Source organism: Sceloporus occidentalis, unplaced genomic scaffold (assembly GCF_023333645.1).
Source record: "Sceloporus occidentalis isolate IW3139 unplaced genomic scaffold, rSceOcc1.0.p SCAF_8, whole genome shotgun sequence".
Taxonomy (NCBI): domain Eukaryota; kingdom Metazoa; phylum Chordata; class Lepidosauria; order Squamata; family Phrynosomatidae; genus Sceloporus; species Sceloporus occidentalis.
This window is the reverse complement of record NW_028316988.1, coordinates 40,014,252-40,032,458: the sequence shown is the minus strand read 5'-3', so window position 1 is coordinate 40,032,458 and position 18,207 is coordinate 40,014,252.

The window sequence follows — 18,207 nt, the reverse complement described above, 5'->3', positions numbered from 1 at the left end:
TGATTCTCTATTGGCAAGCAATCTCCATTATTTCCTATGGGCAAGCAATCTCCAATGATTCTCTATGGGCAAGCAATCTCCATTATTCCCTAAGGGCAAGCAATCTCCAATTATTCTCTATGGGCAAGTAATCTCCATTATTCCCTATAGGCAAGCAATCTCCAATGATTCTCTATGGGCAAGCAATCTCCATTATTTCCTAAGGGCAAGCAATCTCCAATGATTCTCTATGGGCAAGCAATCTCCATTATTTCCTATGGGTTAGGGTTAGGGTTAGGGTTTGCGGTTAGGGTTAGGGTCAGTATTACGATTAGGATTAGGGTTAGGATTAGGGTTAGGATTAGGATTAGGATTAGGGTTAGGATTAAGGTTAGGATAAGTATTAGGATTAGGGTTAGGATTAGGATTAGGATTAGGTTTCGGATTAGGGTTAGGGTTAGGTTTAGGTCTAGGGCCAGGGCTAGGGGTTAGTGTGAGGGTTTGAGGTTTGGGGTTAGGGTTAGGGTTAGGGTTATGGTTAGCAATCTCCATTATTTCCTTTAGGCAAGCAATATCCAATGATTGTCTTTGGGCAAGCAATCTCCATTATTTCCTGAGGGCAAGCAATCTCCAATGATTCTCTATGGGCAAGCAATCTCCATTATTTCCTATGGGCAAGCAATCTCCAAGGAATCTCTATGGGCAAGCAATCTCCATTATTTCCTAAGGGCAAGCCATCTCCAATGATTCTCTATGGGCAAGCAATCTCCATTATTTCCTATGGGCAAACAATCTCCAATGAAATTCTATGGGCAAGCAATCTCCATTATTTCCTATGGGCAAGCAATCTCCAATGATTCTCTATGGGCAAGCAATCTCCATTATTTTCTATGGGCAAGCAATCTCTAAGGGCAAGCTATCTCCAATGAATCTCTATGGGCAAGCAATCTCCCTTATTTCCTATGGGCAAGAAATCTTCAATGATGTCTATGGGCAAGCAATCCCCATTATTCCCTATGGGCAAGCAATCTCCAATGATTCTCTAGGGGCAAGCAATCTCCTTTATTCCCTATGGGCAAGCAATCTCCAATGATTCTGTATGGGCAAGCAATCTCCATTATTCCCTATGGGCAAGCAATCTCTAATGATTCTCTATGGGCAAGCAATCTCCATTATTCCCTATGGGCAAGCAATCTCCAATGATTCTCTATGGGCAAGCAATCTCCATTATTTCCTCTGGGCAAGCAATCTCCAATGATTCTCTATGGGCAAGCAATCTCCATTATGTCCTTTAGGCAAGCAATCTCCAATGATTCTCTAAGGGCAAGTAATCTCCATTATTTCCTATGGGTTAGGGTTAGGGTTAGGGTTTGGGGTTAGGGTTAGGGTAAGTATTAGGATTAGGATTAGGGTTAGGATTACGGTTAGGATTAGGATTAGGATTAGGGTTAGGATTAAGTTTAGGATAAGTATTAGGATTAGGGTTAGGATTAGGATTAGGATTAGGGTTCGGATTAGGGTTAAGGTTAGGTTTAGGTCTAGGGCCAGGGATAGGGGTTAGTGTGAGGGTTTGAGGTTTGGGGTTAGTTTTAGGGCTAGGGTTAGGGCTAGGGTTAGGGTTAGCAATCTCCATTATTTCCTATAGGCAAGCAATCACCAATGAATCTCTATGGGCAAGCAATCTCCATTATTTCCTATGGGCAAGCAATCTCCAAGGATTCTCTATGGTCAAGCAATCTCCTTTATTCCCTATGGGCAAGCAATCTCCAATGATTCTTTATGGGCAAGCAATCTCCATTATTCCCTATGGGCAAGCAATCTCCAATGATTCTCTATGGGCAAGCAATCTCCATTATTACCTATGGGCAAGCAATCTCCATTATTCCCTATGGGCAAGCAATCTCCATTATTCCCTATAGGCAAGCAATCTCCAATGATTCTCTATGGGCAAGCAATCTCCATTATTTCCTATGGGCAAGTAATCTCCAAGGATTCTCTATGGTCAAGCAATCTCCATTATTACCTATGGGCAAGCAATCTCCAATGAATCTCTATGGGCATGCAATCTCCATTATTTCCTATGGGCAAGCAATCTCCAATGATTCTCTATGGGCAAGCAATCTCCATTATGTCCTTTTGGCAAGCAATCTCCAATGATTCTCTATGGGCTAGCAATCTCCATTATTTCCTATGGGTTAGGGTTAGGGTTAGGGTTTGCAGTTAGGGTTAGGGTCAGTATTAGGATTAGGATTAGGGTTATGATTAGGGTTAGGATTAGGATTAGGATTAGGGTTAGGATTAAGGTTAGGATAAGTATTAGGATTAGGGTTAGGATTAGGATTAGGATTAGGGTTCGGATTAGGGTTAGGGTTCGGTTTAGGTCTAGGGCCAGGGATAGGGGTTAGTGTGAGGGTTTGAGGTTTGGGGTTAGGGTTAGGGCTAGAGTTAGGGCTAGGGTTAGGGTTAGCAATCTCCATTATTTCCTATAGGCAAGCAATCTCCAATGAATCTCTATGGGCAAGCAATCTCCATTATTCCCTAAGGGCAAGCAATCTCCAATGATTCTCTATGGGCAAGCAATCTCCATTATTTCCTATGGGTTCGGGTTAGGGTCAGGGTTTGGGGTTAGGGTTAGGGTCAGTATTAGGATTAGGATTAGGGTTAGGATTAGAGTTAGGATTAGGATTATGATTAGGGTTAGGATTAAGGTTAGGATAAGTATTAGGATGAGGGTTAGGATTAGGATTAGGATTAGGGTTCGGATTAGGGTTAGGGTTAGGTTTAGGTCTAGGGCCAGGGCTAGGGGTTAGTGTGAGGGTTTGAGGTTTGGGGTTAGGGTTAGGGTTAGGGTTATGGTTAGCAATCTCCATTATTTCCTTTAGGCAAGCAATATCCAATGATTGTCTTTGGGCAAGCAATCTCCATTATTTCCTGAGGGCAAGCAATCTCCAATGATTCTCTATGGGCAAGCAATCTCCATTATTTCCTATGGGCAAGCAATCTCCAAGGAATCTCTATGGGCAAGCAATCTCCATTATTTCCTAAGGGCAAGCCATCTCCAATGATTCTCTATGGGCAAGCAATCTCCATTATTTCCTATGGGCAAACAATCTCCAATGAAATTCTATGGGCAAGCAATCTCCATTATTTCCTATGGGCAAGCAATCTCCAATGATTCTCTATGGGCAAGCAATCTCCATTATTTTCTATGGGCAAGCAATCTCTAAGGGCAAGCTATCTCCAATGAATCTCTATGGGCAAGCAATCTCCCTTATTTCCTATGGGCAAGAAATCTTCAATGATGTCTATGGGCAAGCAATCCCCATTATTCCCTATGGGCAAGCAATCTCCAATGATTCTCTAGGGGCAAGCAATCTCCTTTATTCCCTATGGGCAAGCAATCTCCAATGATTCTGTATGGGCAAGCAATCTCCATTATTCCCTATGGGCAAGCAATCTCTAATGATTCTCTATGGGCAAGCAATCTCCATTATTCCCTATGGGCAAGCAATCTCCAATGATTCTCTATGGGCAAGCAATCTCCATTATTTCCTCTGGGCAAGCAATCTCCAATGATTCTCTATGGGCAAGCAATCTCCATTATGTCCTTTAGGCAAGCAATCTCCAATGATTCTCTAAGGGCAAGTAATCTCCATTATTTCCTATGGGTTAGGGTTAGGGTTAGGGTTTGGGGTTAGGGTTAGGGTAAGTATTAGGATTAGGATTAGGGTTAGGATTACGGTTAGGATTAGGATTAGGATTAGGGTTAGGATTAAGTTTAGGATAAGTATTAGGATTAGGGTTAGGATTAGGATTAGGATTAGGGTTCGGATTAGGGTTAAGGTTAGGTTTAGGTCTAGGGCCAGGGATAGGGGTTAGTGTGAGGGTTTGAGGTTTGGGGTTAGTTTTAGGGCTAGGGTTAGGGCTAGGGTTAGGGTTAGCAATCTCCATTATTTCCTATAGGCAAGCAATCTCCAATGAATCTCTATGGGCAAGCAATCTCCATTATTTCCTATGGGCAAGCAATCTCCAAGGATTCTCTATGGTCAAGCAATCTCCATTATTTACTATGGGCAAGCAATCTCCAATGAATCTCTATGGGCAAGCAATCTCCATTATTTCCTATGGGCAAGCAATCTCCAATGAATCTCTATGGGCAAGCAATCTCCATTATTTCCTATGGGCAAGCAATCTCCAATGATTCTCTATGGTCAAGCAATCTCCATTATTACCTAAGGGCAAGCAATCTCCAATGAATCTCTATGGGCAAGCAATCTCCTTTATTCCCTATGGGCAAGCAATCTCCAATGATTCTCTATGGGTAAGCAATCTCCAATGATTCTCTAAGGGCAAGCAATCTCCATTATGTCCTTTAGGCAAGCAATCTCCAATGATTCTCTATGGGCAAGCAATCTCCATTATTTCCTATGGGCAAGCAATCTCCAATGATTCTCTATGGGCAAGCAATCTCCATTATTTCCTATGGGCTAGGGTTAGGGTTAGGGTTTGCGGTTAGGGTTAGGGTCAGTATTAGGATTAGCATTAGGGTTAGGATTAGGGTTAGGATTAGGATTAGGATTAGGGTTAGGATTAAGGTTAGGATAAGTATTAGGATTAGGGTTAGGATTAGGATTAGGGTTCGGATTAGGGTTAGGGTTAGGTTTACGTCTAGGGCCACGGATAGGGGTTAGTGTGAGGGTTTGAGGTTTGGGGTTAGGGTTAGGGCTAGAGTTAGGGCTAGGGTTAGGGTTAGCAATCTCCATTATTTCCTATAGGCAAGCAATCTCCAATGAATCTCTATGGGCAAGCAATCTCCATTATTTCCTATGGGCAAGCAATCTCCAAGGATTCTCTATGGTCAAGTAATCTCCATTATTACCTATGGGCAAGCAATCTCCAATGAATCTCTATGGGCAAGCAATCTTCTTTATTCCCTATGGGCAAGCAATCTCCAATGATTCTCTATGGGCAAGCAATCTCCATTACTCCCTAAGGGCAAGCAATCTCCAATGATTCTCTATGGGCAAGCAATCTCCATTATTCCCTATGGGCAAGCAATCTCCAATGATTCTCTATGGGCAAGCAATCTCCATTATTACCTATGGGCAAGCAATCTCCATTACTCCCTATAGGCAAGCAATCTCCAATGAATCTCTATGGGCAAGCAATCTCCATTATTTCCTGTGGGCAAGCAATCTCCAATGATTCTCTATGGGCAAGCAATCTCCAATGATTCTCTATGGGCAAGCAATCTCCATTATTTCCTATGGGCAAGCAATCTCCAAGGAATCTCTATGGGCAAGCAATCTCCATTATTTACTATGGGCAAGCAATCTCCAATGATTCTCTATGGGCAAGCAATCTCCATTATTTCCTTTAGGCTAGCAATCTCCAATGATTCTCTATTGGCAAGCAATCTCCATTATTTCCTATGGGCAAGCAATCTCCAATGATTCTCTATGGGCAAGCAATCTCCATTATTCCCTAAGGGCAAGCAATCTCCAATGAATCTCTATGGGCAAGCAATCTCCTTTATTCCCTATGGGCAAGCAATCTCCAATGATTCTCTATGGGTAAGCAATCTCCAATGATTCTCTAAGGGCAAGCAATCTCCACTATGTCCTTTAGGCAAGCAATCTCCAATGATTCTCTATGGGCAAGCAATCTCCATTATTTCCTATGGGCAAGCAATCTCCAATGATTCTCTATGGGCAAGCAATCTCCATTATTTCCTATGGGTTAGGGTTAGGGTTAGGGTTTGCGGTTAGGGTTAGGGTCAGTATTAGGATTAGCATTAGGGTTAGGATTAGGGTTAGGATTAGGATTAGGATTAGGGTTAGGATTAAGGTTAGGATAAGTATTAGGATTAGGGTTAGGATTAGGATTAGGATTAGGGTTCGGATTAGGGTTAGGGTTAGGTTTACGTCTAGGGCCACGGATAGGGGTTAGTGTGAGGGTTTGAGGTTTGGGGTTAGGGTTAGGGCTAGAGTTAGGGCTAGGGTTAGGGTTAGCAATCTCCATTATTTCCTATAGGCAAGCAATCTCCAATGAATCTCTATGGGCAAGCAATCTCCATTATTTCCTATGGGCAAGCAATCTCCAAGGATTCTCTATGGTCAAGTAATCTCCATTATTACCTATGGGCAAGCAATCTCCAATGAATCTCTATGGGCAAGCAATCTTCTTTATTCCCTATGGGCAAGCAATCTCCAATGATTCTCTATGGGCAAGCAATCTCCATTACTCCCTAAGGGCAAGCAATCTCCAATGATTCTCTATGGGCAAGCAATCTCCATTATTCCCTATGGGCAAGCAATCTCCAATGATTCTCTATGGGCAAGCAATCTCCAATGAATCTCTATGGGCAAGCAATCTCCATTATTTCCTGTGGGCAAGCAATCTCCAATGATTCTCTATGGGCAAGCAATCTCCAATGATTCTCTATGGGCAAGCAATCTCCATTATTTCCTATGGGCAAGCAATCTCCAAGGAATCTCTATGGGCAAGCAATCTCCATTATTTACTATGGGCAAGCAATCTCCAATGATTCTCTATGGGCAAGCAATCTCCATTATTTCCTTTAGGCTAGCAATCTCCAATGATTCTCTATTGGCAAGCAATCTCCATTATTTCCTATGGGCAAGCAATCTCCAATGATTCTCTATGGGCAAGCAATCTCCATTATTCCCTAAGGGCAAGCAATCTCCAATTATTCTCTATGGGCAAGTAATCTCCATTATTCCCTATAGGCAAGCAATCTCCAATGATTCTCTATGGGCAAGCAATCTCCATTATTTCCTAAGGGCAAGCAATCTCCAATGATTCTCTATGGGCAAGCAATCTCCATTATTTCCTATGGGTTAGGGTTAGGGTTAGGGTTTGCGGTTAGGGTTAGGGTCAGTATTACGATTAGGATTAGGGTTAGGATTAGGGTTAGGATTAGGATTAGGATTAGGGTTAGGATTAAGGTTAGGATAAGTATTAGGATTAGGGTTAGGATTAGGATTAGGATTAGGTTTCGGATTAGGGTTAGGGTTAGGTTTAGGTCTAGGGCCAGGGATAGGGGTTAGTGTGAGGGTTTGAGGTTTGGGGTTAGGGTTAGGGCTAGAGTTAGGGCTAGGGTTAGGGTTAGCAATCTCCATTATTTCCTATAGGCAAGCAATCTCCAATGAATCTCTATGGGCAAGCAATCTCCATTATTTCCTATGGGCAAGCAATCTCCAAGGATTCTCTATGGTCAAGCAATCTCCATTATTACCTATGGGCAAGCAATCTCCAATGAATCTCTAAGGGCAAGCAATCTCCTTTATTCCCTATGGGCAAGCAATCTCCAATGATTCTCTATGGGCAAGCAATCTCCATTATTCCCTATGGGCAAGCAATCTCCAATGATTCTCTATGGGCAAGCAATCTCCATTATTACCTATGGGCAAGCAATCTCCATTATTCCCTATGGGCAAGCAATCTCCAATGATTCTCTATGGGCATGCAATCTCCATTATTTCCTATGGGCAAGCAATCTCCAATGATTCTCTATGGGCAAGCAATCTCCATTATGTCCTTTTGGCAAGCAATCTCCAATGATTCTCTATGGGCTAGCAATCTCCATTATTTCCTATCGGTTAGGGTTAGGGTTAAGGTTTGCAGTTAGGGTTAGGGTCAGTATTAGGATTAGGATTAGGGTTATGATTAGGGTTAGGATTAGGATTAGGATTAGGGTTAGGATTAAGGTTAGGATAAGTATTAGGATTAGGGTTAGGATTAGGATTAGGATTAGGGTTCGGATTAGGGTTAGGGTTAGGTTTAGGTCTAGGGCCAGGGATAGGGGTTAGTGTGAGGGTTTGAGGTTTGGGGTTAGGGTTAGGGCTAGAGTTAGGGCTAGGGTTAAGGTTAGCAATCTCCATTATTTCCTATAGGCAAGCAATCTCCAATGATTCTCTATGGGCAAGCAATCTCCAATGATTTTCTATGGGCCAGCAATCATCTTCATTCCCTATGGGCAAGCAATCTCCAATGATTCTCTATGGGCAAGCAATCTCCATTATTTCCTATGGGTTCGGGTTAGGGTCAGGGTTTGGGGTTAGGGTTAGGGTCAGTATTAGGTTTAGGATTAGGGTTAGGATTAGGGTTAGGATTAGGATTATGATTAGGGTTAGGATTAAGGTTAGGATAAGTATTAGGATGAGGGTTAGGATTAGGATTAGGATTAGGGTTCGGATTAGGGTTAGGGTTAGGTTTAGGTCTAGGGCCAGGGCTAGGGGTTAGTGTGAGGGTTTGAGGTTTGCGGTTAGGGTTAGGGTTAGGGTTATGGTTAGCAATCTCCATTATTTCCTTTAGGCAAGCAATATCCAATGATTATCTTTGGGCAAGCAATCTCCATTATTTCCTGTGGGCAAGCAATCTCCAATGATTCTCTATGGGCAAGCAATCTCCATTATTTCCTATGGGCAAGCAATCTCCAAGGAATCTCTATGGGCAAGCAATCTCCATTATTTCCTAAGGGCAAGCCATCTCCAATGATTCTCTATGGGCAAGCAATCTCCATTATTTCCTATGGGCAAACAATCTCCAATGAAATTCTATGGGCAAGCAATCTCCATTATTTCCTATGGGAAAGCAATCTCCAATGATTCTCTATGTGCAAGCAATCTCCATTATTTTCTATGGGCAAGCAATCTCTAAGGGCAAGCTATCTCCAATGAATCTCTATGGGCAAGCAATCTCCCTTGTTTCCTATGGGCAAGAAATCTTCAATGATGTCTATGGGCAAGCAATCCCCATTATTCCCTATGGGCAAGCAATCTCCAATGATTCTCTAGGGGCAAGCAATCTCCTTTATTCCCTATGGGCAAGCAATCTCCAATGATTCTGTATGGGCAAGCAATCTCCATTATTCCCTATGGGCAAGCAATCTCCAATGATTCTCTATGGGCAAGCAATCTCCATTATTCCCTATGGGCAAGCAATCTCCAATGATTCTCTATGGGCAAGCAATCTCCATTATTTCCTCTGGGCAAGCAATCTCCAATGATTCTCTAAGGGCAAGCAATCTCCATTATGTCCTTTAGGCAAGCAATCTCCAATGATTCTCTACGGGCAAGCAATCTCCATTATTTCCTATGGGTTAGGGTTAGGGTTAGGGTTTGGGGTTAGGGTTAGGGTAAGTATTAGGATTAGGATTAGGGTTAGGATTACGGTTAGGATTAGGATTAGGATTAGGGTTAGGATTAAGGTTAGGATAAGTATTAGGATTAGGGTTAGGATTAGGATTAGGATTAGGGTTCGGATTAGGGTTAAGGTTAGGTTTAGGTCTAGGGCCAGGGATAGGGGTTAGTGTGAGGGTTTGAGGTTTGGGGTTAGTTTTAGGGCTAGGGTTAGGGCTAGGGTTAGGGTTAGCAATCTCCATTATTTCCGATAGGCAAGCAATCTCCAATGAATCTCTAAGGGCAAGCAATCTCCATTATTTCCTATGGGCAAGCAATCTCCAATGATTCTCTATGGTCAAGCAATCTCCATTATTACCTATGGGCAAGCAATCTCCAATGAATCTCTATGGGCAAGCAATCTCCTTTATTCCCTATGGGCAAGCAATCTCCAATGATTCTCTATGGGCAAGCAGTCTCCAATGATTCTCTATCGGCAAGCAATCTCCATTATGTCCTTTAGGCAAGCAATCTCCAATGATTCTCTATGGGCAAGCAATCTCCATTATTTCCTATGGGCAAGCAATCTCCAATGATTCTCTATGGGCAAGCAATCTCCATTATGTCCTTTAGGCAAGCAATCTCCAATGATTCTCTATGGGCAATCAATCTCCATTATTTCCTATGGGTTAGGGTTAGGGTTAGGGTTTGCGGTTAGGGTTAGGGTCAGTATTAGGATTAGGATTAGGGTTAGGATTAGGATTAGGATTAGGGTTAGGATTAAGGTTAGGATAAGTATTAGGATTAGGGTTAGGATTAGGATTAGGATTAGGGTTCGGATTAGGGTTAGGGTTAGGTTTACGTCTAGGGCCACGGATAGGGGTTAGTGTGAGGGTTTGAGGTTTGGGGTTAGGGTTAGGGCTAGAGTTAGGGCTAGGGTTAGGGTTAGCAATCTCCATTATTTCCTATAGGCAAGCAATCTCCAATGAATCTCTATGGGCAAGCAATCTCCATTATTTCCTATGGGCAAGCAATCTCCAAGGATTCTCTATGGTCAAGCAATCTCCATTATTACCTATGGGCAAGCAATCTCAAATGAATCTCTATGGGCAAGCAATCTCCTTTATTCCCTATGGGCAAGCAATCTCCAATGATTCTCTATGGGCAAGCAGTCTCCATTACTCCCTAAGGGCTAGCAATCTCCAATGATTCTCTATGGGCAAGCAATCTCCATTATTCCCTATGGGCAAGCAATCTCCAATGATTCTCTATGGGCAAGCAATCTCCATTATTACCTATGGGCAAGCAATCTCCATTACTCCCTATGGGCAAGCAATCTCCAATGATTCTCTATGGGCAAGCAATCTCCATTATTCCCTATAGGCAAGCAATCTCCAATGATTCTCTATGGGCAAGCAATCTCCATTATTTCCTATGGGTTAGGGTTAGGGTTAGGGTTTGTGGTTAGGGTTAGGGTCAGTATTAGGATTAGGATTAGGGTTAGGATTAGGGTTAGGATTAGGATTAGGATTAGGGTTAGGATTAAGGTTAGGATAAGTATTAGGATTAGGGTTAGGATTAGGATTAGGATTAGGGTTCGGATTAGGGTTAGGGTTAGGTTTAGGTCTAGGGCCAGGGATAGGGGTGAGTGTGAGGGTTTGAGGTTTGGGGTTAGGGTTAGGGCTAGAGTTAGGGCTAGGGTTAGGGTTAGCAATCTCCATTATTTCCTATAGGCAAGCAATCTCCAATGAATCTCTATGGGCAAGCAATCTCCTTTATTCCCTATGGGCAAGCAATCTCCAATGATTCTCTATGGTCAAGCAATCTCCATTATTACCTATGGGCAAGCAATCTCCAATGAATCTCTATGGGCAAGCAATCTCCTTTATTCCCTATGGGCAAGCAATCTCCAATGATTCTCTATGGGCAAGCAATCTCCATTACTCCCTATGGGCAAGCAATCTCCAATGATTCTCTATGGGCAAGCAATCTCCATTATTACCTATGGGCAAGCAATCTCCAATGATTGTCTATGGGCAAGCAATCTCCAATGATTCTCTATGGGCAAGCAATCTCCATTATTTCCTATGGGCAAGCAATCGCCAAGGAATCTCTATGGGCAAGCAATCTCCATTATTTACTATGGGCAAGCAATCTCCAATGATTCTCTATGGGCAAGCAATCTCCATTATTTCCTTTAGGCTAGCAATCTCCAATGATTCTCTATTGGCAAGCAATCTCCATTATTTCCTATGGGCAAGCAATCTCCAATGATTCTCTATGGGCAAGCAATCTCCATTATTTCCTAAGGGCAAGCCATCTCCAATGATTCTCTATGGGCAAGCAATCTCCATTATTTCCTATGGGCAAACAATCTCCAATGAAATTCTATGGGCAAGCAATCTCCATCATTTCCTATGGGCAAGCAATCTCCAATGATTCTCTATGGGCAAGCAATCTCCATTATTTTCTATGGGCAAGCAATCTCTAAGGGCAAGCTATGTCCAATGAATCGCTATGGGCAAGCAATCTCCCTTATTTCCTATTGGCAAGAAATCTTCAATGATGTCTATGGGCAAGCAATCCCCATTTTTCCCTATGGGCAAGCAATCTCCAATGATTCTCTAGGGGCAAGCAATCTCCTTTATTCCCTAAGGGCAAGCAATCTCCAATGATTCTGTATGGGCAAGCAATCTCCATTATTCCCTATGGGCAAGCAATCTCCAATGATTCTCTATGGGCAAGCAATCTCCATTATTCCCTATGGGCAAGCAATCTCCAATGATTCTCTATGGGCAAGCAATCTCCATTATTCCCTATGGGCAAGCAATCTCCAATGATTCTCTATGGGCAAGCAATCTCCATTATTCCCTCTGGGCAAGCAATCTCCACTGATTCTCTATGGGCAATCAATCTCCATTATGTCCTTTAGGCAAGCAATCTCCAATGATTCTCTATGGGCAAGCAATCTCCATTATTTCCTATGGGTTAGGGTTAGGGTTAGGGTTTGGGGTTAGGGTTAGGGTAAGTATTAGGATTAGGATTAGGGTTAGGATTACGGTTAGGATTAGGATTAGGATTAGGGTTAGGATTAAGGTTAGGATAAGTATTAGGATTAGGGTTAGGATTAGGATTAGGATTAGGGTTCGGATTAGGGTTAAGGTTAGGTTTAGGTCTAGGGCCAGGGATAGGGGTTAGTGTGAGGGTTTGAGGTTTGGGGTTAGTTTTAGGGCTAGGGTTAGGGCTAGGGTTAGGGTTAGCAATCTCCATTATTTCCTATAGGCAAGCAATCTCCAATGAATCTCTATGGGCAAGCAATCTCCATTATTTCCTATGGGCAAGCAATCTCCAATGATTCTCTATGGTCAAGCAATCTCCATTATTACCTATGGGCAAGCAATCTCCAATGAATCTCTATGGGCAAGCAATCTCCTTTATTCCCTATGGGCAAGCAATCTCCAATGATTCTCTATGGGCAAGCAATCTCCATTATTACCTATGGGCAAGCAATCTCCATTACTCCCTATGGGCAAGCAATCTCCAATGATTCTCTATGGGCAAGCAATCTCCATTATTTCCTATGGGCAAGCAATCTCCAATGATTCTCTATGGGCAAGCAATCTCCATTATGTCCTTTAGGCAAGCAATCTCCAATGATTCTCTATGGGCAAGCAATCTCCATTATTTCCTATGGGTTAGGGTTAGGGTTAGGGTTTGCGGTTAGGGTTAGGGTCAGTATTAGGATTAGGATTAGGGTTAGGATTAGGGTTAGAATTAGGATTAGGATTAGGGTTAGGATTAAGGTTAGGATAAGTATTAGGATTAGGGTTAGGATTAGGATTAGGGTTCGGATTAGGGTTAGGGTTAGGTTTACGTCTAGGGCCACGGATAGGGGTTAGTGTGAGGGTTTGAGGTTTGGGGTTAGGGTTAGGGCTAGAGTTAGGGCTAGGGTTAGGGTTAGCAATCTCCATTATTTCCTATAGGCAAGCAATCTCCAATGAATCTCTATGGGCAAGCAATCTCCTTTATTCCCTATGGGCAAGCAATCTCCAATGATTCTCTATGGGCAAGCAATCTCCATTATTACCTATGGGCAAGCAATCTCCAATGAATCTCTATGGGCAACCAATCTCCATTATTCCCTAAGGGCAAGCAATCTCCAATGATTCTCATTGGGCAAGCAATCTCCTTTATTTCCTATGGGCAAGCAATCTCTAAGGGCAAGCTATCTCCAATGAATCTCTATGGGCAAGCAATCTCCCTTATTTCCTATGGGCAAGAAATCTTCAATGATGTCTATGGGCAAGCAATCACCATTATTCCCTATGGGCTAGCAATCTCCAATGATTCTCTAGGGGCAAGCAATCTCCTTTATTCCCTATGGGCAAGCAATCTCCAATGATTCTCTATGGGCAAGCAATCTCCATTATTTCCTATGGGCAAGCAATCTCCAATGATTCTCTATGGGCAAGCAATCTCCATTATTCCCTATGGGCAAGCAATCTCCAATGATTCTCTATGGGCAAGCAATCTCCATTATTCCCTATGGGCAAGCAATCTCCAATGATTCTCTATGGGCAAGCAATCTCCATTATTCCCTATGGGCAAGCAATCTCCAATGATTCTCTATGGGCAAGCAATCTCCATTACTCCCTATGGGCAAGCAATCTCCATTATTTCCTATGGGCCAGCAATCTCCAATGATTCTCTATGGGCAAGCAATCTCCATTATGTCCTTTAGGCAAGCAATCTCCAATGGTTCTCTATGGGCAAGCAAACTCCATTATTTCCTATGGGTTAGGGTTAGGGTTTGGGGTTAGGGTTAGGGTCAGTATTAGGATTAGGATTAGGGTTAGGATTAGGGTTAGGATTAGGATTAGGATTAGGGTTAGGATTAAGGTTAGGATAAGTATTAGGATTAGGGTTAGGATTAGGATTAGGATTAGGGTTCGGATTAGGGTTAAGGTTAGGTTTAGGTCTAGGGCCAGGGATAGGGGTTAGTGTGAGGGTTTGAGGTTTGGGGTTAGGGTTAGGGCTAGGGTTAGGGCTAGGGTTAGGGTTAGCAATCTCCATTATTTCCTATAGGCAAGCAATCTCCAATGAATCTCTATGGGCAAGCAATCTCCATTATTTCCTATGGGCAAGCAATCTCCAATGATTCTCTATGGGCAAGCAATCTCCAATGATTCTCTATGGGCAAGCAATCTCCATTATTTCCTATGGGCAAGCAATCTCCAAGGAATCTCTATGGGCAAGCAATCTCCATTATTTACTATGGGCAAGCAATCTCCAATGATTCTCTATGGGCAAGCAATCTCCATTATTTCCTTTAGGCTAGCAATCTCCAATGATTCTCTATTGGCAAGCAATCTCCATTATTTCCTATGGGCAAGCAATCTCCAATGATTCTCTATGGGCAAGCAATCTCCATTATTCCCTAAGGGCAAGCATTCTCCAATTATTCTCTTTGGGCAAGTAATCTCCATTATTTCCTATGGGTTAGGGTTAGGGTTAGGGTTTGCGGTTAGGGTTAGGGTCAGTATTAGGATTAGGATTAGGGTTAGGATTAGGGTTAGGATTAGGATTAGGATTAGGATTAGGATTAAGGTTAGGATAAGTATTAGGATTAGGGTTAGGATTAGGATTAGGATTAGGGTTCGGATTAGGGTTAGGGTTAGGTTTAGGTCTAGGGCCAGGGATAGGGGTTAGTGTGAGGGTTTGAGGTTTGGGGTTAGGGTTAGGGCTAGAGTTAGGGCTAGGGTTAGGGTTAGCAATCTCCATTATTTCCTAAGGGCAAGCAATCTCCAATGATTCTCTATGGGCAAGCAATCTCCATTATGTCCTTTAGGCAAGCAATCTCCAATGGTTCTCTATGGGCAAGCAAACTCCATTATTTCCTATGGGTTAGGGTTAGGGTTTGGGGTTAGGGTTAGGGTCAGTATTAGGATTAGGATTAGGGTTAGGATTAGGGTTAGGATTAGGATTAGGATTAGGGTTAGGATTAAGGTTAGGATAAGTATTAGGATTAGGGTTAGGATTAGGATTAGGATTAGGGTTCGGATTAGGGTTAAGGTTAGGTTTAGGTCTAGGGCCAGGGATAGGGGTTAGTGTGAGGGTTTGAGGTTTGGGGTTAGGGTTAGGGCTAGGGTTAGGGCTAGGGTTAGGGTTAGCAATCTCCATTATTTCCTATAGGCAAGCAATCTCCAATGAATCTCTATGGGCAAGCAATCTCCATTATTTCCTATGGGCAAGCAATCTCCAATGATTCTCTATGGGCAAGCAATCTCCAATGATTCTCTATGGGCAAGCAATCTCCATTATTTCCTATGGGCAAGCAATCTCCAAGGAATCTCTATGGGCAAGCAATCTCCATTATTTACTATGGGCAAGCAATCTCCAATGATTCTCTATGGGCAAGCAATCTCCATTATTTCCTTTAGGCTAGCAATCTCCAATGATTCTCTATTGGCAAGCAATCTCCATTATTTCCTATGGGCAAGCAATCTCCAATGATTCTCTATGGGCAAGCAATCTCCATTATTCCCTAAGGGCAAGCATTCTCCAATTATTCTCTTTGGGCAAGTAATCTCCATTATTTCCTATGGGTTAGGGTTAGGGTTAGGGTTTGCGGTTAGGGTTAGGGTCAGTATTAGGATTAGGATTAGGGTTAGGATTAGGGTTAGGATTAGGATTAGGATTAGGATTAGGATTAAGGTTAGGATAAGTATTAGGATTAGGGTTAGGATTAGGATTAGGATTAGGGTTCGGATTAGGGTTAGGGTTAGGTTTAGGTCTAGGGCCAGGGATAGGGGTTAGTGTGAGGGTTTGAGGTTTGGGGTTAGGGTTAGGGCTAGAGTTAGGGCTAGGGTTAGGGTTAGCAATCTCCATTATTTCCTAAGGGCAAGCAATCTCCAATGAATCTCTATGGGCAAGCAATCTCCATTATTTCCTATGGGCAAGCAATCTCCAATGATTCTCTATGGGCAAGCAATCTCCATTATTCCCTAAGGGCAAGCAATCTCCAATGAATCTCTATGGGCAAGCAATCTCCTTTATTCCCTATAGGCAAGCAATCTCCAATGATTCTCTATGGGCAAGCAATCTCCATTATTCCCTATAGGCAAGCAATCTCCAATGATTCTCTATGGGAAAGCAATCTCCTTTATTTCCTATGGGCAAGCAATCTCTAAGGGCAAGCTATCTCCAATGAATCTCTATGGGCAAGCAATCTCCCTTATTTCCTATGGGCAAGAAATCTTCAATGATGTCTATGGGCAAGCAATCACCATTATTCCCTATGGGCAAGCAATCTCCAATGATTCTCTATGGGCAAGCAATCTCCATTATTCCCTATGGGCAAGCAATCTCCAATGATTCTCTATGGGCAAGCAATCTCCATTATTCCCTATGGGCAAGCAATCTCCAATGATTCTCTATGGGCAAGCAATCTCCATTTCTCCCTATGGGCAAGCAATCTCCATTATTTCCTATGGGCCAGCAATCTCCAATGATTCTCTATGGGCAAGCAATCTCCATTATGTCCTTTAGGCAAGCAATCTCCAATGGTTCTCTATGGGCAAGCAAACTCCATTATTTCCTATGGGTTAGGGTTAGGGTTTGGGGTTAGGGTTAGGGTCAGTATTAGGATTAGGATTAGGGTTAGGATTAGGGTTAGGATTAGGATTAGGATTAGGGTTAGGATTAAGGTTAGGATAAGTATTAGGATTAGGGTTAGGATTAGGATTAGGATTAGGGTTCGGATTAGGGTTAAGGTTAGGTTTAGGTCTAGGGCCAGGGATAGGGGTTAGTGTGAGGGTTTGAGGTTTGGGGTTAGGGTTAGGGCTAGGGTTAGGGCTAGGGTTAGGGTTAGCAATCTCCATTATTTCCTATAGGCAAGCAATCTCCAATGAATCTCTATGGGCAAGCAATCTCCATTATTTCCTATGGGCAAGCAATCTCCAATGATTCTCTATGGGCAAGCAATCTCCAATGATTCTCTATGGGCAAGCAATCTCCATTATTTCCTATGGGCAAGCAATCTCCAAGGAATCTCTATGGGCAAGCAATCTCCATTATTTACTATGGGCAAGCAATCTCCAATGAATCTCTATGGGCAAGCAATCTCCAATGATTCTCTATGGGCAAGCAATCTCCATTATTCCCTATGGGCAAGCAATCTCCAATGATTCTCTATGGGCAAGCAATCTCCATTATTCCCTATGGGCAAGCAATCTCCAATGATTCTCTATGGGCAAGCAATCTCCATTATTCCCTATGGGCAAGCAATCTCCAATGATTCTCTATGGGCAAGCAATCTCCATTACTCCCTATGGGCAAGCAATCTCCATTATTTCCTATGGGCCAGCAATCTCCAATGATTCTCTATGGGCAAGCAATCTCCATTATGTCCTTTAGGCAAGCAATCTCCAATGGTTCTCTATGGGCAAGCAAACTCCATTATTTCCTATGGGTTAGGGTTAGGGTTTGGGGTTAGGGTTAGGGTCAGTATTAGGATTAGGATTAGGGTTAGGATTAGGGTTAGGATTAGGATTAGGATTAGGGTTAGGATTAAGGTTAGGATAAGTATTAGGATTAGGGTTAGGATTAGGATTAGGATTAGGGTTCGGATTAGGGTTAAGGTTAGGTTTAGGTCTAGGGCCAGGGATAGGGGTTAGTGTGAGGGTTTGAGGTTTGGGGTTAGGGTTAGGGCTAGGGTTAGGGCTAGGGTTAGGGTTAGCAATCTCCATTATTTCCTATAGGCAAGCAATCTCCAATGAATCTCTATGGGCAAGCAATCTCCATTATTTCCTATGGGCAAGCAATCTCCAATGATTCTCTATGGGCAAGCAATCTCCAATGATTCTCTATGGGCAAGCAATCTCCATTATTTCCTATGGGCAAGCAATCTCCAAGGAATCTCTATGGGCAAGCAATCTCCATTATTTACTATGGGCAAGCAATCTCCAATGAATCTCTATGGGCAAGCAATCTCCATTATTTCCTTTAGGCTAGCAATCTCCAATGATTCTCTATTGGCAAGCAATCTCCATTATTTCCTATGGGCAAGCAATCTCCAATGATTCTC